The 22,514-nt window shown below is 49.3% G+C and overlaps 1 protein-coding gene across 1 annotated transcript in view; it reads left to right on the plus strand.

The window, feature by feature from the left end:
- LOC146206903 (uncharacterized) overlaps positions 1-22,514 on the plus strand; it is a 220,557-nt gene that overhangs the window by 43,767 nt on the left and 154,276 nt on the right. The gene's annotated exons all lie outside the window — the stretch shown is intronic.

A 22,514-nucleotide genomic window follows, 5' to 3' on the forward strand; every position in this document is an offset into this window, starting at 1 on the left:
GACGTTTAAGTGTTTGGTTCAACCATGGAGTATTAGTATTAGATGAGATGCGTCAAACAGGCACATGTTCCTCGGTGAGTTCCTGCACTTTTATCTTGAATAATTCCCGTTATCCTGTACGCTACGTAGTTCGAAGCCTTCCAGATATGTGTCTAAATACCTGCCTAGTTTTTTGTTGATAACATTGAAGTTTGCTTTACTGTAGTCACGAATGACTTTCTGGCGCGAAACGGCCCGTGGAGATGAAACTGTTATCTCGAAATGCAGCATGGAATGATCACTTATACCTGGAAGACATATAATGGGAGATACAAGTTCCGGATGGGTCGTTAGGATCACATCTAGCGTGTTAGCCGAATCTGCTGTTTGTCTGGTTGGTGAAGTGACAAGTTGAGTTAAATGAAAGCACGCACATAGATCTAAAAATTGCTGACAAATTGATGAAGCTGGTTTTACAACAGGAATAGGGCCAGACCATGTAATATTAGGGAGATTAAAGTCACCTACTAGGACAACCGGATGCGATGGGAAACGACAAACAATGTTATTCAGGGCGTCATGCAAACTGTCAAAGAACGCAGCTGCAGAATTTGGGGGGCGGTAGCAAACACCCAACACGATTCTCGTATGACCCAGCGTGACGCAGACCCATACCATTTCCAAATTGGAAACATGCGATATCAGGAAAGAGTGGATGCTTTGTGATATCGCAATCAGCGTTCCACCACCGTATCTGCCTTCTCTATCGGAACGGTAAATATCGTATGTTTTGGGACCATAAAAAATTTCGCTGCTTTCAATTTTTGCGTTCAACCAGGTCTCTGTTAGAATGATTAGGTCTGCGTTAGTGGTACCTATAAGAGCATTAAGTCGATCGCGTTTGTTCACTACACTTCTTATGTTAGTAAAAAGCACCTGAACGTGGTTCTCGCTAACAATTAACTTTGATTGTTAGGATGAAGATTGCTGACAGGGCGCGCCAGACGTCGTCGCCTGGTTGGCATGCGATCGAGTATTCGAAGCCGGTCCACTGCTTATGTTAGCTTTTATTTTGTCTGGGGGGGACGAAATTCTTTGCTTTAATTCCTGCACACTGTCATTTGAGCTGTCATAGAAGTAAATCTTTTTATTCACGTGCAGTTTATCATAGCGGAGGTGAAAAATGGGCGATTCTGGCAACGATTTAGCAAATTCGATCAACTTTTTCCGCGTATGCCTTGTTGCTGGTGAGAAGTCTTCAACGACCGATATATCCTGTTCCTTTAACTTTGATTTTTGCAGAAGGACACTCTCTTTCACCTTAAAATGGGAAAACCTGACTATTAAAGGTCTGCATTTGTCTTCTTGGTAGCGTCCACCGAGACGATGAGCGCGCTCTATTGCATTAGGGGGTATTTCTAGGTCCGTGTACTGTGTAAGCAAGCCAACAAGCTTTTCCTCAGTCTGTTCGCATGATTCAGAGCTGTCTTCAATGCCATGGAACATAAGATTGTTGCGACGAGCCCGGTCTTCCAGGTCATCGAGACGGGAACGCAGGCTATCGCTTTGCTGAACAACACCGCTAATTGCTTCTTGAGCAGTTTGTAAATGGTGTTCAAATTCATCAAGATCAGCAGTCCTGGCCTCCACCTTTGACAGGCGACCATTTAAGTGATCAATTTTTGATTCAAATGATTGCTGAGAGGCCTTAATGTCATTAACAACGCCCAACAGATTAGCTTGCCCCTCTGTTAGGATTTTTAGGCGCTCAAGAATTTCATCAAGCCGTGCAGAGTCTGCTACAGCAGTGTTCTCATTGTTCGGGCCAGGATTGCTTTCAATGTCACCAGAACGCAACAGCAATTCGCTAATTACATCAATGCAATCTTACAAATATCACACAAAGCGCATGGGCTCGGGAGCAGCAGTAAGCACCGGTTACTAGTGCGTTTTGCAAACAGTGAGACGGAGTTACAGACCTGAACAAAGCGGAAGCATGAAACGTCAGCCATGTCAGCGCGAACGCCGCTCCCGGGCCCACTGAAGCTTGGCCAGATGCGGTGGCTTCTTATATCCCGCGCTGGTGATGCACTCGTCGATGTGGCTGATGTGATAGTGCTGATGGAAACGCCCCAAGGGAAACCAGTGACGCTCGGGTGATAGGGCCAGGAAGCATTATCCGATCCAGGAAGAACAGACGGGGAGTTACTTTCCGTGCCATGGCATAGATAGGGACCAAGCAGGCAGGTCACCACCTGAACAAAGCGGAAGCATGAAACGTCAGCCATGTCAGCGCGAACGCCGCTCCCGGGCCCACTGAAGCTTGGCCAGATGCGGTGGCTTCTTATATCCCGCGCTGGTGATGCACTCGTCGATGTGGCTGATGTGATAGTGCTGATGGAAACGCCCCAAGGGAAACCAGAGACGCTCGGGTGATAGGGCCAGGAAGCATTATCCGATCCAGGAAGAACAGACGGGGAGTTACTTTCCGTGCCATGGCATAGATAGGGACCAAGCAGGCAGGTCACCACCTGAACAAAGCGGAAGCATGAAACGTCAGCCATGTCAGCGCGAACGCCGCTCCCGGGCCCACTGAAGCTTGGCCAGATGCGGTGGCTTCTTATATCCCGCGCTGGTGATGCACTCGTCGATGTGGCTGATGTGATAGTGCTGATGGAAACGCCCCAAGGGAAACCAGAGACGCTCGGGTGATAGGGCCAGGAAGCATTATCCGATCCAGGAAGAACAGACGGGGAGTTACTTTCCGTGCCATGGCATAGATAGGGACCAAGCAGGCAGGTCACCACCTGAACAAAGCGGAAGCATGAAACGTCAGCCATGTCAGCGCGAACGCCGCTCCCGGGCCCACTGAAGCTTGGCCAGATGCGGTGGCTTCTTATATCCCGCGCTGGTGATGCACTCGTCGATGTGGCTGATGTGATAGTGCTGATGGAAACGCCCCAAGGGAAACCAGTGACGCTCGGGTGATAGGGCCAGGAAGCATTATCCGATCCAGGAAGAACAGACGGGGAGTTACTTTCCGTGCCATGGCATAGATAGGGACCAAGCAGGCAGGTCACCACCTGAACAAAGCGGAAGCATGAAACGTCAGCCATGTCAGCGCGAACGCCGCTCCCGGGCCCACTCTTAGATGGTGGCCCATTATAGATGGTGGTGGTGATAGTGGTTATTTATTGAATAATCTAACAAAAGAACTGAAATGAGGGCTGCCGGCCGCGCAACTGCTATCTAAATCCTGAAGCACCAAAGCTATGACCGGCGGGGAAGCGAAGGGGTAAGGAGAGGATAGCGAAGGGAAGTGCAGAGGGGAGCGATAGTAAGAAAGGACACGAGGAGCTTTGTACGTCATTTACAAAATACAAAAAAGGAAAACAAGTTCACGTCGCTCGCGCGCAAGTGTTCGAGCCTATTATAGTACGCTGGGGCGAAAAGTGCGCTTGGTCCATGGCGATCCGGTCCTTTTCGGAGTACTGCAAACATTTTGTGAGACGAAGTATACATCTCTGGTGGTTAGAAATCGACCCCTATATTGTGTCTTTCCTTTCATACCCCTCTTTTGCTCTGTTATATCACGTTGTAAAATCAAGCGTTATTAGATATATAATTGTAATAAACTCCTTTTTAATCAACAGTCATCATTGTCTCTTTTTTTTAGGTGGGGCTTTTCCAAATTAACGGCCTACTCGATCTAGGACGTGGAGTTAGTTCTTAGCACAAAAAGGCGTACCCAATCAAAATAGAAGGCGAACAGATGACGGGATGAAAAGTCTCGAAGGCCATAAGTAGGTAAATAAATCCCAGCGCTGCTGCTTTGGTTAGCAGCCAAATATAGGAGGAAACTGGTCTACTCTCCGCCGTAGTGCCTAGAAGGTTTTCTTCCTTCTAGGCACTATATCTCCGCCAAAGGCTCAGGAAATAAGAGAAACCACCGCGATGTGTTGTCTCGTATTTACCCTGTTCTTTTCCAAATATTCCGCTGAGCCACGCTCCCATCTAATATCAATTCAGTGTGAGCTCATCGTAGGGCAGGTGTGCTAACTCTGGAAAGTGCACGAGCTGCTAATTGTCAGAATATAATTTTGTACGTATGTTATTGCATTTCGAGAGTGTGGGCACGAGGATTTTCACATTTCTATGAAACAAGTGGAAAGCTATCCGCTACTTCACATAGGGCCAAGGCCGGGATTCCCATGAGGCTAAAACAAAAAGTTCCCGACTGCTGAGCGTGCACAAAATAGTGCAGCCTTCAGTGTACTGCATCAATTATCGACAAATTAATGACGCCCAGTCGAAAAAATCTACAGAACCGTGTCAAAAATACGACAAAATATTCTGCAGTTCTGTCGTAAACGTCAGATTTTTGTATAGTTCTGTAGTTTTTCTGTAGTATATTTCTGTTGTCTGTGGTTCTGTAGGACGTTTCTGTTGTAACTACAGAAATTTCTTATATTACTACAGAGCATTCTCCCGTCAAAAACCGCAGAGAAATTTTGTGGTAACAACAAAACATTTTCTGCACTTTTTTTCGACTGGGAATGAATAATGATTACCGAATTCCCGCCTGGTAGTGTGCTCGCTGAGTTGCCTAAAGTAGTCCTGGGTCACCCTGGCCATAAGGAGATGGAGGCGCAGACTCGGTATATAGTTTTTAACATATTTAATTAAAACAACTGGCTCAGTTTCACTTACGGCTCGCCCTCACTGGGCTGCGTCGCCTCACTGCGTCCGCGTGGTGCGGCTCCGAAAAGGAATGCCGAATAATGCGGCCCGCCGTCACTGGGCTGCGTCGCTGCATCGGCGTGGTGCGGCTCCTAAGAAGGGCTGCGCTTTCGTTAAGGCCAGGTGCTGGAATGCTGAATGCTGCCGCTGCTGTCTCCGTTCAGGTGGCGGTGGGATGAGCTGCCAGGCGTAGATGCGAGATGAGAGGGACCGAACTTGAACGACGGCTAGACCCCGGGCTCCCAGGTGGCGGCGCAGCCCCAGTCTTCTCCCCTGCTCGTCTTTCATTCGCCCGTCTCGTCCGCTGCCTGCAATTCTTCTCCCCCGCTCTCCCGTTCACCTCCTCAAACCCTTTCGCTCCATTGTTGCGCCTCCTTCTCATGGTTTGTTAGCTCCCCCGTGGCTTTCGCCCTTTCGCAGGGCCCGTCCCAAGATTGTAGTCGGTGGCTGTCCATATATGGTCGGATTTTTGTGCCGCGATAATAAATACGGGCATGCATAGATTATGGCCACTCGACGCAGACATGGCAAGGCCAAGAGTGTCGAGGACATATGACTGACCGGAGTCCGTAGACTGGTCCACGCGCACAAGCCGTCACACCCGCTCCTTCTATGAATGTTCGCGAACATTAAGAGTCCACTGTACACACACACACATACAGAAATTCACAACCTTTCGGGTGTGTATTTCACGAAAGCCGCGGTTTTCTTCGTCATGAGCATTGAGCCAGGGCATAATTTCAAAAGTATTCTTCAATGTTAATACCCTTCGGGTGCACAATGAGATAACAATGAACACTATGTACAGAAACTTCAGAAACGAACAAACAAAAATGCAACTAAAATCAATGCGAGCGTTAGGTACAAAGCAAAAGAATTTATTTTTACTTCAACAGAGAATTTAGCTGTTTCATCCTTCCTAGCTATTGTAGGAATTTCCACGCCGCTCACTTAGTTACGGAGGTGGTACCTAGCAGCTGGAAGGAGAGAGGGAGCGGTAACTGGGTCAGCTAGCATTGCTTGTTGCAATGTTATCAGCATTAGAGTTTCAGCCGATTGCAATGCCTCCTCCTCGAGGGGGGCGCCACCGAGCTGTGACTGCAGAAAGTTTTTCAATTCATCACTGGGATTAATTTTTTTACCCCTGCTGCTCTTTCCGCTGTACTGTAATGCAGGGTTAGTAATAATGGCAAGGACTGTGCATTGGTCGTTCTCCTCCTCTTGTTCCCGTGATGCAACGGTGTTGGCAAGAGACGAGTAGGCTGGTGCTTGCTTTAGTTGGTTAGCGTGAACTACGGCCGTAGATGCCCCTGCCATCTCCCGAATTCTGAAACTGACTGCCAAGAGCTGCTCTACTATGCGGTATGATCCTTTCTATCTAGAGGTCAACTTACAGGCGAGTCCTGCCTTTACCTGCACGCACTCTAGGTATACGTGGTCTCCCACCCTGAGAGCAACCGCCCTAGCCCTGGTGTCGTACTGTCTTTTCCTGCTGTCGGCTGCTTCCCTTAATGCTTCCACTTCATGGGCCACCTGTAATCTAGATGTCAGTTCTGCTCGATAATCATCCAGCGATCCGTGTGGCATCCGCCGCTCTCCGTCAACCACCACATTTGGAGTGTCTGGGTCACGGCCAAATGAAAGGTATAAAGGCGAGTCTCCGAGCTCTCAAATACCGCCCTATTATACGCTAAGACAGGACATGGTATCTGTACATCCCAATCACGTTGATTTCGCAAACCGTAGTGGGACAACAGGTGGCTTGTGGTTTGCTTCACCCTCTGCACAACGCCGTTGCAAGCCATATGGTAAGGGGTTGTCTGCCTTTTGTCAATACCAAGACGTCCATGGACATCTTTCATCTCGAAAGAAAGTTCGACCCTTGATCCGTTAACAATTGCCTTGGAACGCCGTGCCGCAAAACGACCGCTTCTACAAAGATGCGCGCAACGGTTTCTGCTTTTTGGTCAAACAGTGCCGCTATTTCAGTGTATTTCGTCAAGTTATCCACACACACCGCCCATAATATTCATCCCACCCTTTCAAAAGGCGTCGAGACCTCCTCAAATTCCTGAAGGGGAGCTGGCCGTCGGTTTTTCGAGGTCTTTTTTTTTCTAGGCAGTATTGGCATTCAGCGCAGTAGTCTCGAACGTCAGAACGCATGCCTTGCCAATAGTAGTAGCGCTCCAACCTTATCCGTGTCTTTACTACTCCACAATAGCCCGCGTAGGGAACATCATGAAAAACCCTCAATATGTGTGGAACTAGTGACCTTGGCACCACGACTCATTCCTATACCGGGCCAGCCTTTCTTCCTGACCGAGTAGGCTTGTGCGCGTTCGTAGTGACCCTTGGTTGTCCGCCAAATATGCATTTTCAGGGTCCTAGATGATCTCCCCGAAGCAGCTCGAAAGAATTCCTCCATCGCTTTGTCATTTCGCTGTTCAGTGCGAAGGTCATCCATGTCTGTGGCCGGACAAAACTCATTGATGCTGCAAACCAAATTTCTACTTAACGCGTCCGCGTTAGTATGCACCTCGCCTGGTTTCTGTTCTATCTCAAAATCGTATTCCTGAAGCTGCAGGTTCTACCGCGCGAGGAGCGAGCTTGGGTCTTTCATATTTAGCAACCACTTAAGGGTCTAGCATTCGGTCACTAGAATGAACCTGCGGCCGTAGAGATAGCACTGAAAATGTCGTACGGCCCAACTAACCGTGACACTTGTGCTCATTGGCACTGTAACGCTGCTCGACTGGCCTGAATTGCCAATTTGCGAACGTGACTGGGTGCTCCCTACCGTCAAAGTTCTGATATAGCACCGTGCCTGCGGCAAACTTGGAGGCGTCGGTCGCCAAAATAAACGGTTTGCTTAGGAATGAGTATCTCAGCAAAGGGGCCGTTACTAGTTTCTCTTTTAGCTCCTCGAACGCCGTCCGTGTCTCGTCCGACCATAGGAACTCGGTGTTTTTTTTGGCAGTTAATGCAGTCAATAGCTTCGCGATTCGGGCAAAGTCTCGAACATGCCTTCTGTAATACCCGACTAAGCCAACAAACTCGCGCATACCTCGAACTCCGGTTGGCCTCGGGAAGTCACGGACGCTACTTAGTTTACTTGGTTCGGGTTTTACTCCGACCGCAGAAACGATATATGCAAATTATCTAGCCTGCTGCTGGAGACGTTGGCACCTCGAAGGTTTCAGTTTTCAGCCAACGGCTCGCAATCTGATCAGCAACTCCTCGACTGCCTCCAAGTGCTTAGCAAAGCTGTTGCTATAAATGATATCGTCCATGCAGACAAAGCACCTCAATCCCAGCGGACCAGCCAATATTATGTCCGCAGTTCTCTGCAAGACGGCAGGGCTGTTAACAAGTCCCATCGGCATGCGTCTCCACTGAAAACGGCCAGATGGTGTGTTAAATGCGGTTTTCTCGACATCTTGCGGATTCATTTCGTTCTGCCAAAACCCCGATGCAATGGCGACAACCGTAAAATAATTCGCTGCCCCGGCTTCGAGAGGTTTTTTTTTACTTGTGGCAAGGGGTATATAAGGGCTGGTTATATTCTATAGGGGTCTATTCTTTTAACGGAATTCATTCGCCGGGTAATCTATTACCAATCGAAATGAACCGTTCGGTTTCTCAGCTAGAAGCACCGGCGCTCCCCACGGAGATTTGGAGTGCTCAACAATGCCTTTCTCGATCAACTCCTGGACCCGCCTATCCATTTCCTCTCTTTGCGAGTAAGGAATTCTGTAGGCCCGTTGATACATTGCTGGTGAGTCGCCGGTGAATATACGGTACATAATCACTCCGCACCTTCCCAACTCCAGCTTTGATGCTGCGAATGTAGAGAAAGGGGACTCTAAGGACCTTAAAAATTACAGACCAATCAGCTTAGTGTCTGTTACGTATAAGGTATTTACTAAGGTAATCGCTAATAGAATCAGGACAACCTTAGACTGCAATCAAGCAAAGGCTCAAGCAGGTTTTCGGAAACGGTACTCTACTATCGATCATATCCATACTATCAATCAGGTGATAGAAAAAAGCTCGGAATATAACCAGCCCTTATACATAGCATTCATTGATTACGAAAAAGCATTTGACTCAGTTGAAACCTCAGCGGTGATGCAGGCATTGCGAAATCAGAGGGTAGACGAGCCGTTCGTAAAAGTGATGGAAGATATATATATATATATATATATATATATATATATATATATATATATATATATATATATATATATATATATATAGTGGCTGCACAGCAACCATAGTTCTGCATAAAGAAAGTAACAAAATTCCCATAAAGAAAGGTGTTAGGCAAGGAGACACAATCTCCCCAGTACTATTCACAGCTTGCTTAGAGGAAGTATTCAGAGACTTGGATTGGGAGCAGTTAGGATAAGGGTAGATGGCGAATACCTCAGTAATCTGCGATTTGCTAATGACATTGCCTTGCTAAGCAACTCGGGGGATGAACTGCAAATAATGATTGGTGACCAAGGCAGGAAAAGTAGAAAGGTAGGCTTGAAAATCAATATGCAGAAGACTAAGGTAAAGTTCAACAGCCTCGGACCATGAAAAAGAAACAACAAGAAGAATAAGATTGGGATGGAGCGCATTTGGCAAGCACTCACAGATTATGACTAGCAGCTTACCGGTATCGCTAAAGAGGAAAGTATACAACAGTTGCATCTTACCTGTACTCACCTATGGGGCTGAAACGTGGAGGCTAACCAGGAGAGTTCTACTTCAGTTGAGGACAACCCAAAGGGCTATGGAACGAAAAATGGTAGGGGTAACATTAAGAGATAGGAAGCGTGCAGAGTGGGTCAGAGAAATAACTCAGGTTACCGACATTCTAGTGAAAATTAAGAAGACGAAATGGGCACGGGCAAGACATGTAGTGCGAAGAGAGGGTAACCGATGGTCGATTAGGGTAACAAACTGAATTCCAAGGGAAGGAAAGCGTAGCAGGGGGCGGCAGAAAGTTAGGTGGGCGGATGAGGTTAAGAAGTTCGCAGGGGTCAAGTGGATGCAGCTAGCCCAGAACCGGGTTAAGTGGAGAAATATGGAAGAGGCCTTCGCCCTGCAGTGGGTATAGTCAGGCTGATGATGATGATGATGATGATGATGATGATGATGATGATGATGATGATGATGATGATGATGATGATGATGATGATGATACATCGGAGTAACAATGTAGGAGACTCTAAACTCTATCTCGCTCTTGGCTCTAGATATGAGAGAGGTGGGAATGGGGGATCGTTACTTTATCTTTCTCTTCACTGACTAGCCTTGCGGAGCAAACTGCGGCGCCCATCTCATATACCTCAGCCACAGTTAATCTAGCTACGTTTTTGTTCTTCGGAAGGCGGAAATCTTCTTGCAAGTAGTTAGTGGACAGGAACATTTTTCTTTGACCCTACCATGACACCACAGCCCGCCACACGCAGTTCTATTGCGCGCCCTTTTATAGGTTCAAGCACCCCTATGCGTCCTTCATCAATGTGATCCGAAACCGCGCCCACACGTATTATCTCCGAGCGAGGTGGCACCACGATTTCTCGTGTTGTCCGAACTAACGCGCGTTTTGGCGACTCTTCTGCGGGCTACTCCGCCTAGTCTCCGGTGTAACATACTCAGCCTCTTGGTTTTTGTAATGGTATCAGATGCCCGCAGCGGGATAGACAGTTCTGGCTTAGTATGAGATCGATGTCATATTGCCGCAGCATTTTCTGACCCACGAGACCCGCTATCTCATCCGGTAGCGACACAGCGTCGGAACAAATGTAGCTGGGATGGTCAAAGCTCTCGTTTCCGATAGTAAATCGGAAGTGGTACAGGTCTCAAATTCCAACATCCGCTCCTGTGATCCCCACATACCTTGCATAAGGATATTGTCGGGTTTCAAGCACCTGCCTATCTTCCTTCCTCGTCAGCTGATCGAAACACTTTTGCTTTAGGAGCGTTATCCTGGAGCCAGAGTCGACCAACAGACTGCAAGTGACCCCATTCACCACAAACCTGGCAAATGGGCAGGACTCTCCGAACGCGCTTACAACAGCACAGCTATATTAGGGCTCTCCCCAACAACCGACTCGGCTGCGGGGAAGCTACGCATTTTTTTGGAACAGTAGTTTTTTGTTCCGCCTCTGTCAGCGTAAGCCGCTGCTGATTTGTCCTATCAAACTCGCAGCTTATCCTGGGACAGTTTCTGGCTACGTGCCCGTAACCACGACAACTACAGCAGCGAATCTGCCTTTCACGATTCCGCAAATTGCCTCTCTTTTTTGATCTTAATCCTTGCTCAAGGAGCGCCTCCAGTCGATCTAGCCTATTAACTAGAGGGTTACGCTTGCGTCTCCATTTGCGCCTTTTGGCTCTGTTACCAACTTCCCGTTTTCCTCACTGGAGACCAACAACTCGTCGCGCTCTTCGTCTACGACTACCTCAACAGCCCCTTCAAAGGTAGCTGGTGCCTTCGACAGGACAAATCTGAGCACTGGATCACTCAGCCCGGCGTTAAACTGACACTTCATAATCACAACAAGTAGCTCTTTGGCGTGCTTTTGCTTACCACTATCGCCACCTGGCTCTCGCGCTAGAGTGTCATTACCAAGCAAGCGAAGGCAGGAAGCAAACGCGCGTGCGTCTTCTCCCGGTTTCTGTGTAGCGGTGAGAAACAGCAGGAGCATTACTCTGGGAGGATCCTTGTCAAACTACTTGCACGCTACTGTCTTAGATTTCACAAATGTTCTTGCACCACTGCGATGAATGGACGTGGTAGAGCCAATGACATGACGCACCCGAGTAATCAGGTCTCAAGCGGATGAGACATGAGCTGTAGATGGAGAGCACGGGGATGGTTGTCACCCGTTAATAATTAGAGGATTAATAATGATGCGCCCTAAATGGTGCGCACACTGCCAGACACCCTTACAGTGAGTGAGGGTAGCTGTTCCGGTCGCTAAGGAGATGCCCTCGACTTGCGTGGCAAGCTCAGCCGGAATTCAACTACCTTGTAGTGACAGAAGGGGGAGGCCGTTTGGTGCCCAGCTTTCACCGGCTCAAGCCAGAATGGGTCGGAGTCAGAAATAACGAACAAAGCAAACTTTATACACAGCAAGAGACGATACAGAGGAATACGCACGAACAATAAAAATGCACAGGCGAGAGGTTCACAGAACGCTAAGCATGCAACTAAAAAGGAATTCAGAGGCTTTAGAACTCAGAACAACACACGAGAGTGTCAAATAAACAAACACCAAATTGTTCGCCGGGCACTGTTGCAGTCCGACGCCTCGACAGTCACGATGTGGCCGCCATGCAAGACGAGTGCCGCTCCCTCGCAGGTCTGTGGGCTTCCCAGCAGCGGGCGATCCCCGGGAGTCCAACTGTAGCACTTGCGAACACACTGACTGACTGATTCAAGCGACGCGACCTCCATAAATAGGGCGCGCCGAGTCTGTTTGTTCCAGCGCACCAAGGCTAGCGCGCACACACACTTAGCTTCACTTGTTGAAGCGTTCCCTTTTCCCTCTACCGAGCCACGCGTCGTCTTTGGTTAGGCCCCGTGAAAACGCATCTTCCAGAGTGATGAATCACCGTCATCGCCGGGTGATGAGAAAGAGGGTGACGCCGATGCGCACAAGGCTACGCGGTCTCTCGCGCGGAGAAGGAAGGCGTTTCCCGAATGTCGTCGAACCCTCGATGCGGCGCCGCGCTGGCCCCGCGCCGCGCCGGCCCAATAAAATGTGTGCCGATTTCGTGACAGTGGTCTCGCAGGGTTTGAACCTCTGTGTCTTCTTGCTGCGCCTGGGCCAGACATTCCCAGTCCACAGCTGATGTAGACACGCCGATGGAGGTAATGCGTGGAAATGCATCAGCTGCCTCATTGTCGATGCCTTTGTTGCGCCAGATATCTGTGGTGAACTCACATATGTAGGCCAGCTGACGAAGTTCGCGGGGGATGTACTTGGAAGCGTTCGTACGTAACACATACACCAGAGGCTAATGATCCGTAAGAACGGAAAATTTCTGGCGCTCCAAAAAGTGGCGGTAAAGCTGCATGGTAGAGTAGGTGGTGAGGAGCTCACTCCCAAATACGCTGTAGCGAGTCTCGGCAGGCTGGAGCTTGCGAGAGAATAAACTAAGTGAGTGACACTCAGACTCGATTTTCTGCTGGAGAACAACACCAATGGCCACGCTGGAAGCATCCACCACGATATGAGTAGGTACGGAAGTCCTAGGAGGGATGAGAAGGATCGAATCAGCGAGGGCTTGTTTTGCAGCCGTGAAAGCAGCCTGAGCTTCGGGAGACCAGAAAATCGCGGAAGAGGAGGATTTGGTTGTGCGATGAAGGTCGGTCAGGGGGCGAAGAAGCTGGGCGCAGTCGGATAAAGCGCGGAAAAATTCACTAGGCCCAGGAACTCGCGGATCTTGCGTAGAGTAGTGAGTGCTGGGAAGTCTTTAACAACATGGACATGCGAAGGCACTGGACGAATTCCCTGCGCCGAGATGTGGTGGCCCAGGAACTCAATCACAGGAGCCGAAAACATATTTCTGGGCGTTGACGACCAAGCCCAATTCTTAGAGGCGTTGAAAGCGTTCCGGGAGGTGACGCTCGTCATCTTGTGAAATACAACTCGCGACGAGGATGTCATCGTTGTTGGCAAACACAGCAGGGAGTCCACGCGTTACTGCAGCAATGAATCTCTGGAAAGTTTGGGCTACGTTCCGTAGCCCAAAGGGCATGCAGACGTATTCAAACAGGCCAAAGAGTGTAGTTATGGCTGTCTTCGGGATATCAGCCGGTTCAACAAGGATGTGATGGTATGCTTTTACAAGGTCTACTTTACTTAAGGCCTTGCATCCGTCCAGATGTCCAGTGAAGTCTTGGATGTGTGGAAGGGGATAGCTGTCATAGACCATGTGAGCGTTGAGATCCCTGTAGTCGCCGCACGGCCGCCAGTCAGCCGGTTCTTTCTTGGGCCCCAAATGGAGCAGTAAGGCCCAAGTGCTGTACGAAGGGCGAATAATACCCAGCTGGAGCATGTGGTCGAATTCCAGTTTAGCAGTCTCCAGACGATCACCGAAGAGGCGGCACGGACGAGCTGCGACGGGTGGACCACGCTTGACAATGTTGCGGGTTATAAAATGCTTGGGTGGCTGGTGGAGATTACAAGGCCTTGTGACCTTGGGAAAGTCTACGAGTAATTGGGCGTACGGGCATGACGGAAATAGCATGCGGATGCTAGTGGAAGCGACAGCTGATATTTTGCCAGTGATAGAAATTTAAGGCGCGTCGTACTGTCGATGAGGCGATGGCGATGCAAGCTGACGTCCAGATCAAAACGCGTCAGGTAGTCGGATACAAGGATGGGTTTATGGATGTCGGCGACGATGAAGACCCATCAAAACGTGCACTGCAGGCCAAAGTCCAGAGTGAGGGACCGGAGACATTCGTGGCGATATAGGTTGAGTTGGACGCATGCAGAGTAAGTCCACGTGACTTGAAAGTACGCCCTGCCTTGTTGGACGGGAGAGCGCTGACTTCGGCACCAGTGTCGACGAGGAAGCGGAGGCCGAAATGCGGTCCATGGCTACGAAAAAGCGGCCAGGGTGAAGGGCGAGGGCACATGCGCTATCAGTGATTTGGCAGTACGTTTCCCAATACGTTAAATGGTGAAGTGCATTGGCGGGCGCGGTGTTCAAACGTGCGGTGATACCAGCAAATACGCTGACTGCGAGGACTGGAAGAGCACGAGCCTCTCGGCGAAGACGAACGTCGGCGAAGACTTGAGGAGAACCCGTACTGGGCATGAGAGGACGCAGAAATCTGGGCGAGTTGGTGAACGCTCATGATGTAAAATATAGCGCGAAAAACACACGGACAGAAAAGGGCGACGCAGACAAGCGCTAACTCGCAACTAAGGTTTATTGCTGATTACACGCCATATATACATGGCACATGAAAAAACACAAATCAAAACAGGTTCCCTCGGGACCTAGTCATGGGTAAAAAACCAACGCAGCAACACGTGTCTCTCATCAAGTAAAAAACGCGGGAAGAAAACATTTGCCAAAAATGCTGCATGGCGGAAGCTAAAAAATCATGCTCACAATCTGCAAAGTTTACCGACGGCTGGCTGATACACAGATCGGGACTGATGCGTATGTGGTAGGCCTCCACAGTTTCGCAAACCAGCTGGTCAGGGTGTTTGGAAAGTATACATGCGCTTTCAAAGATAGGTTTCCAACTTATCGCTTGTGTTTTAACTTAACCCGGACTATCATCACATGCACGGCAATGCTCTGGGAGATTGCCAAACCTGTCTTTTAGCGAATTTCGATGCTCGCCAAGCCTCACAATAAGGCAGCGCCCCGGCTGTCCTATGTATACCGCTCCGCATGACATATATATGAACATATATTATGGTGAGGCTACCCAAAAAAATATATAAATTAGTATGCTCTGCCCGTGCCTCTAAGTATAACGGGCTTAAAGCAATAGTAAGAAAACTGAATAGGGATTGCTCCAATAAAAAAGTTCTGCATTGAAGAAAAAAGAAAGGGAAAACATTGCATACTATCTAGCCCAGCCGCCGCCATGGGAACGGGCCAGCTCATAGCGGATTTATTTCGTTTAGATGATTTCACTGAGGTTGTCGTGCGTTCTGCATGTTTCTTGCTGGCAACATTTTGTTTAGGTGGTTTTTTGGGTTGGAGAAGGGGCCGTCGAAGAGGCCGGGCTTGTGTCGGCTGATGGTTGGTCAGATGGCTTGAGTACCTGTGAACTTTTAATGCAGGTTAGAGTCCCCCCGCCCTTTAATTTTGTTTTTAGGTGAGACCAGTTTTCCCCCATGTCACCCCCACACCCCACCCAGTGTTTTTCCTTTTGGGGAGAGGGACTTGGTTTTTTATCCTGATTGAATGGTGATTCTGAGCCCCGGGGTTCCGGGGAAGACTGGTTGTGTTGGAGGAAATCTGGGTTAGGCGAGGTGAGGAAGGCATGCTGCTTGGGGCCCCCTGTGGAAGATGATGGAGAGCGGGATCCCGCTCTCCATCATCTTACAAGTTCGAACAAGTTCTAACTTGTAAACAACAACGGCACAGGGAACGAACGGTGACGAGTATTTAACAGTGCAGCCATCTTGTTTTTTTCGTTCATCGCCACTTTCCTGTCGGTTCTGATTTTGTGTACACAAACTGGCCAACTTCTTCGGACTGGAAAAAACCACAGGAATGCCATAATGGCTTGCCACATTTTTCAGGCCATGAGCCATTATGTGCACAAAGGGCACCACGCCGACCTGGCGCTCTCGCTCACCATTATTTGTCTTGACCCATCGCACTAACTCTTCGTCCAACGCACCGGTGTATGCATTGTTTCTTGTGTAGCACACATTCCGAGTAACATTATCCTGGCATAGGTGGACAGTGACATCCAGAGTAATTCAGGGGGGTTGGTTGAAAACATTTACAGATACGTGGACGACTACCTTGTGTTCACTTCACAGTCAGATCTAAAACAATGTATTCCGGACATTTTAAAAATATGTGGAGATTGTAGTACAGGCCTTAAAGGTCCACGGAAACGGCCCCCAAGAAGACACTGATAAACGCGTTCAATGTGTAGAACGAATTATTTTGAGCATTAAACCAAAGTATAACTCCTTAGAACAAAGCCAGTGATTTATTATTAATTTTTAAAAACAGCGTTTTTTGAAATTCGCGGGCACAGAGGATGTCGTTTGGCGGTGTCGCATGGAACTATTTCCCAGGACCGTGACGTCACGGGCATGTTGACTGGCAAGCAAGCCAGAAGCTGCCATTCGCTGCGGCCACTGCAGCCATGACGTCACGGACACACTTCCGGTAGCTGCGAAAGTCGTCTGCTCGTGCGCTGCTCGAACTCTGTGCGGGCTGTTACAGGTTACAGCTCGCCGCCCTTATCGGTTAGGTGGCCATTGCCCATTAAGTGCAAGCGAAGCGACGCAGGGATCGGCAGAACGAAGCTTCATTTACAAATATCTTATTTATATAACGTGGTTTCAGGAGTATCGGAGTGTCGTCCGACGAGGCGTCAACAGCACGGTCAAGCACCGCACGATGGCAGCACTTCCTTGACCGCCGTAAACGCCGCCGCTGTGGCCCCTCCTCCCGCATACCGTTCGCGACCGACACGGCTGATCGTTAGCACCGATGTCCGAAATAAAGCGTGCTAAAATTTGTTGGCGTCTGGAATATTGAGCCGAATATGCAGTATGAAGCCCTCGTGAGGATCGCTGACCAGCAGCAAATTGCTGGTAAGAACGATAGCCGTGATACAAGCTAGTTTCTGCTCAAGCCAGCTGCCGCTGGTGCATTTCGGCTGATCCGATCTGCTCGTACTAGCTCTGCAATTAATGCGTCGGCAGAGTTAATCCTATAATTATTTTACTATGGCAGGATAGGAATCACTATAAGGCAGTTTCATAAGCAGACGATTTACGACAGCGTTGATCATGTTCCAAAGCGTCGACCGCCGCGGCTTCGAAGCGAAACAATAGGCCTAGCGACGACTAGGGACGGTCACGCACGGCGCCGGCGTTCGCCGCGCTCGCACGTTCCACCCCCGCGGTAATTGTGTAACGTACCTCAGCCTGCTCGCGGCATCCCGTGCTGCAGGCGTTGCAAACTCGTGTACTTTCATAGCTAAGGCCGCGCATTTTTTGGCGTTCTGCTCAGCAACAAGCCGTTCAAACGATACTGTAGGCACGACAAGGCTTCAGTACGCAGTCGCTGCGCTGTCGGCCGTAATCGAAGACCTCGGGCGGCACCATATTCTATACATCGATCTTCAAACGTGATACAGTGGTCAAATGAATAACTTTGTGAAGCAGACCCGCTCGTACGTTTCGCGCACTCGGGCGCCGACGAGTAGCTTCCGTCAACAGACGCCGTCATAACCTCAGTTAACGACGCAAACCAAGGTCGTCAAGCTCGGTTTGCGGTAACCGCGGTTAGTGGTGCAACCATGGTTTGGTCCGCCGTGTAACATAGGATAACCACGGGTTCGCGGTTACACTAACCGTCGCTGCGCGAACTGGCGAACTCCTCGGGCGTGTGCAAGCGAGGACGGGTTGGAGCGAGTACGCCAGCGAGCGAGCGCGCGGCAACCGGAAGTTCGTCGAAGTGACATATGTCTGGGCGGAGCTTCGAACTTGCTTGTATTCTTTGTTTTTTTATGGCTCCCTTCGGCGTACGAGTTGAGGGGGAAAATTGGAAGGGTCATTTTTAATCGCCGATATCTCTGGTGTTGCAGAAGCTAGATCGAAAATTTTTGCGGGAGAATGATGGGTGGTTCAATAACTATCAGTGTTATGGCGTTGTTTACCCTTCTTGGTGACCCCTTTCTGGGGACCTTTAAGTTTACTGTTGAAGCACCAAAGATGGTGTACTTAAATTTCTCGATTTGTCGTTGACCGCTCGCCGGAATCCTATTTGCTGGACTTACAGCACCCGGTCCGCCAAAGGTATCCTTGATTACGCTTCGGGACACTCGAAGGTCACTAAGAATGGTGTCTCAACGTCCTGCCTCAAGGCAGCCATAACGAAGTCATGCATTCACTCAATGCAAGAGAGCGCCTCTGCTCATGCCACCAGACTCAAGTATGCTGGGTACCCAAATCATGTAATCTCGATAACCTGCGATAAGTTAATGCGATGGGTCAAGAAGGGGCGTGAGACAAATAATGGTGAGCAAGAGCGCCAGAAGGTAGGCGTTTTGCCCTTTGTGCCCAGAATGTCGCATGGCCTGAAGAAAGTGGCAAGCCGTTATGGCATTCCTGTGGTTTTTTCCGGTCCGAAGACGTTGGCCAGTTTGTGTTCACAAATTCGAAACTGACAGGAAAGTTGCGGCGAACGACGAAAACGACATGGCTGCAATGTTAAACACTCGTCACCGTTCGTTTCCTGTTCCGTTGGCATTGTTTACAAGTTCCCGCTGTCATGCGGAGCGGTGTACATAGGACAGACGGGGCGCTGTCTTAATGTGAGGCTTGGCGAGCATCAAAATTCGCTAAAAGACAGGTTTGGCAATCTCCCAGAGCATTGCCATGCGTGTGCGGGTTTTCCGGGTAAAGATAGAACACAAGCGATTAGTTGCAAACCTGACTTTGAAAGCGCATGTACACTTTTCAAACACCCTGACCAGCTGGTCAGCGAAATTGTGGAGGCCTACCACACACGCATCAGTCCCGATCTGTGTATCAGCCAGCCGTCGGTAAACTTGGCAAGTTGTGAGCATGATTTTTTAGCTTCCGCCATGCAGCATTATTGACAAAGGTTTCTCTTCCCGGGTTTTTTCCTTGATGAGAGACACGTGTGGCTGCGTTGGGTTTTTACCCGTGACTAGTTCCCGAGGGAACCTGTTTTGATTTGTGTTTTTCCGTGTGCCATGTATATATTGCGTGTAATCAGCAATAAATCTTAGTTGCGAGTTAGCACTTGTCTGTGTCGCCCTTTCTGTCCATGTGTTCTTCGCGCTATTTTTTACATCATGAGAGGATGACCGAAGGGCATCGGGAGAAGCGGCCGGCTGATCTATCCCGGAGTTTAATCGTCAAATCACTGAGGACTGTGGTGAAGAGGAGAGGGCGGCGACGGAAGGAGAAGTCGCGTCATGAACTCGATCAGCTAGCTGGGCGAGGCGGTCAAGGGTTAAGTCTCCCGCAGCAGCCAAGACGAGGCGGGTGGACTGCGGCAAGCGCTCCAGGTAAAGCTCAACACTGCGCCGTTCGACTCGCCGTTGCATTCGCCCAAGAGCTGCCGCATGCTAGTGAGTAGCTTGGAGGGGTGGCGGTTGCCATGTTCTTTGCAGGTGACTAGGTACTGGAGACGCGCAGACTCAGACGCCGGGGTGCGGTCCACCTCAGCAGGCAGGTTGAAAAATAAGTGGCGAAACTGAGATGCCTCCCAGGTGATGTGGTGCAGATGGAAGATGGCTTCCACCTGGGCGAACCAGATCTGCGGCTCCTTGAGCCGTAATATAGGCAGGCGGAGCTGGATAGCTGCTACATCCCGTGGGCTCAAGGTAGCGTCAGGCGGAGGTTCGCCTGATGGCGATAGGTTGCTGAGGTGGGTCATCTCATAGGCCGGAGTCACCACTGTAGAGAATTTACGAGGTCGCAGCGGAGCACCAGAACAAAACGACCAGTGTGGCAGTCTTCTCGAATAGAATAGCCCATGCCGTGCGTGCGTGCGCACTGTTCACGCGCCGATCAACTTTATTTTCATATTTCGCCGGCTGGGAACGCCGATCTTGGTGCCTCCGCTTTACAGCATCGCTGTGCGCTACAATACCAAAAGTCAGAATACAACTATACACATAATAATGCAGGAATATGCACACAAAAATAACAAAGTTAGGTTCAATACACGAACTACCATTTCACAGTAAGATAAAGAACAGAGGTCACATGAAGAACATTTAGTTTATTTAGTTTAGATGGCGCCGTATATCTTAAGGACTGAAGAAGGTAATTAGTTCGGTGGTGTGGATCGAATCATCTGTTTTTCAGAGGCGCGTGTGTTAAAGAGATTGGAACATAGCGCTGCACCTGATTAGGTCAGTTGCAATTGTTGATATTTTTATTTGTAAAGTGCAAGCGGTAAAGAAGACGGTAACTATAAAGAAACGAGTTGTAATAATTTGATGCTTAAAATCGAGCTTCATTGAAGGATGCAGCTACTGAACGGTTTGCGCAACGAATAGATTTCTTTTCTAAGCGCAGAAGTGCACTGATGTCTTCTTTAGAAGTCATCCCCTATAGCAGCGTAAAATAGTTAAGGTGCGATTGGAACAGTATCACAAGTATAGTCGCCTCAGAATTCGATAGGGAAGTCAGATGCACTTCTTGTGGCCATTAAGGATGTTGTCATCTGAGGGGAAACTTTTCACGGCGATTTATTCCATGGGTGGCATCCAGTCTGAGAAGTAGGGGTAATTTTGGACGAAGTTAGAATATCGCAAACGTTTCTGTCACGGCGGTAAACGACACGGGGTGCTTTACGAAAAAATATTTTTAGCCGTCGCTTTGCAGGAGGATGTCGTGATGCTTTTACAGATCTGCAGAATGCCTGTGATATATTTGGGACTACTCCTTTGTTGAGACTACTCTTACTGCTGAATAACGTTGAATGCAATGGTTCGCACTACGTCTCGATTAATAGCTCTTCAGTGGGGATACGAAGTTGTCCGAATTGCGCTAACGTATTTATGGGTTGTATGCTATAATGTAGTAGTGCGTCCCCACCAGACAATTGCTTTTGCATTGTGTGGGCCATATCTTTTGGTACAGGGCTCTGTCCAGGCTTGTAATATTCGGCCAATAGCAGTAGAAGAAGTGCTTTTGAAACGACTAAACTTTTTCGGCGGTGACTTCTTGGCGTTCTTTTGATAGGCTCGGGAAATCCGCGTGCTTGTATGGTGGCCTGGAGCTAGCGTTTCATGTCCCGGACTTGGATCTTGAAACACCGTTCCTTCGCTCTCGCTCGACTTTCTCATTGTCGAACCACGTCGGTCTATGGGTAGTTAGCTACCTATCGTCGGCTTCTTTTTGAGTATATTTTTTAGGTTTTTTTTGCATACTGCATTTCCTGTTGCGTGAGCTTCACCGCACCACTCACACTTGGGAGGGGGGCGCATATGTGTCCTTCGATGCTCGTGCTTTTGTACGGTGGGCATTGAGGCCGGGGTTTTGGTTCTGGGCAAACGTCCGTTCGATGACCCTGCTCGTGGCATCTGAAGTGCACCTGCCTGGTCGGCTGGTAGAGGTGCACCTTGTAGTATACAGGTGCACCCCCTACTACGGCGACCGTTTTGCGTAGTTGTGAGTCCTCGAAAGCGACCATTTCCGTCTTCGACTTGCCGAGCATATTTGCTTAGACCACTATCACACCTTCAGTGGTTACTTCGAAGTTGGCCATTAGTGTTTCCTGGGTGGTTCTGGCATCGCTGCCGCGAACCACTCCTCCTATCGGGCCCTCCGATGTCGAGCAATATGTATTGAACTCGTGATCTTGCCTCTGAGGGTGAGTTTTCTTGTCCGATATAGTGACTCCGCCTTGGTGCCGTTCGGTGTACGAACCACCATTATGTTAGAAAAGTGTCTCGAAGCGACAAGGATATCGCCGATGTATGTGATTTTACACTCATTTACTAGGGCTTGAATTTAGTCCCTGGGTTCAAAGTCAATAACCCTGAGCCTTCTGGTTCATCAGTCGGAAAATAATTCTGAATCCTGCCCTGGACAGTTTCACGAAGTCTTGCTTCCTTGGTGAGGTCTTCATCTCTTTAGATGCGGCGGCGGGGCTCGCCTCGAAGCTGGGTTTTGTCGACTGAGTCGTTGGGCTTAGAGTCGTCGCCAAGATCGTGTACGTCTCCGTTTCGAGGAGAGATGCGCCCTCCACGTACGCCCTCTTCCTAAGATGAAGTTCAGAAGAGCAAGAGTTATTAGTCAGCGCCTGTGTCTTTGTTTTCTTTCCTTCGTGTTTTGTCCCGTTCCTTGCGCTGTTTTATTTCGTTACTCTTCCTAAAAACATGACACGTGAAGACCACAATGGCCGGCGCCTGGCGCGGGCGGAAGCCCTGGGCCGCCAGTATGGGTCGAAACCCATAATGGCCTCCTATAACACCTCCGGCCCCCACCATGGGGGATGGTACACGGCCGCAGTGGTCCACCAGTTCAAAACTGTTAACGGGCTTACATTTCGCGCCCGTCATATAACTCACGCGGAGGAGG

This window comes from Amblyomma maculatum, chromosome 1 (genome assembly GCF_055883805.1).
Source record: "Amblyomma maculatum isolate TAMU_Amacu chromosome 1, ASM5588380v1, whole genome shotgun sequence".
Lineage (NCBI taxonomy): Eukaryota > Metazoa > Arthropoda > Arachnida > Ixodida > Ixodidae > Amblyomma > Amblyomma maculatum.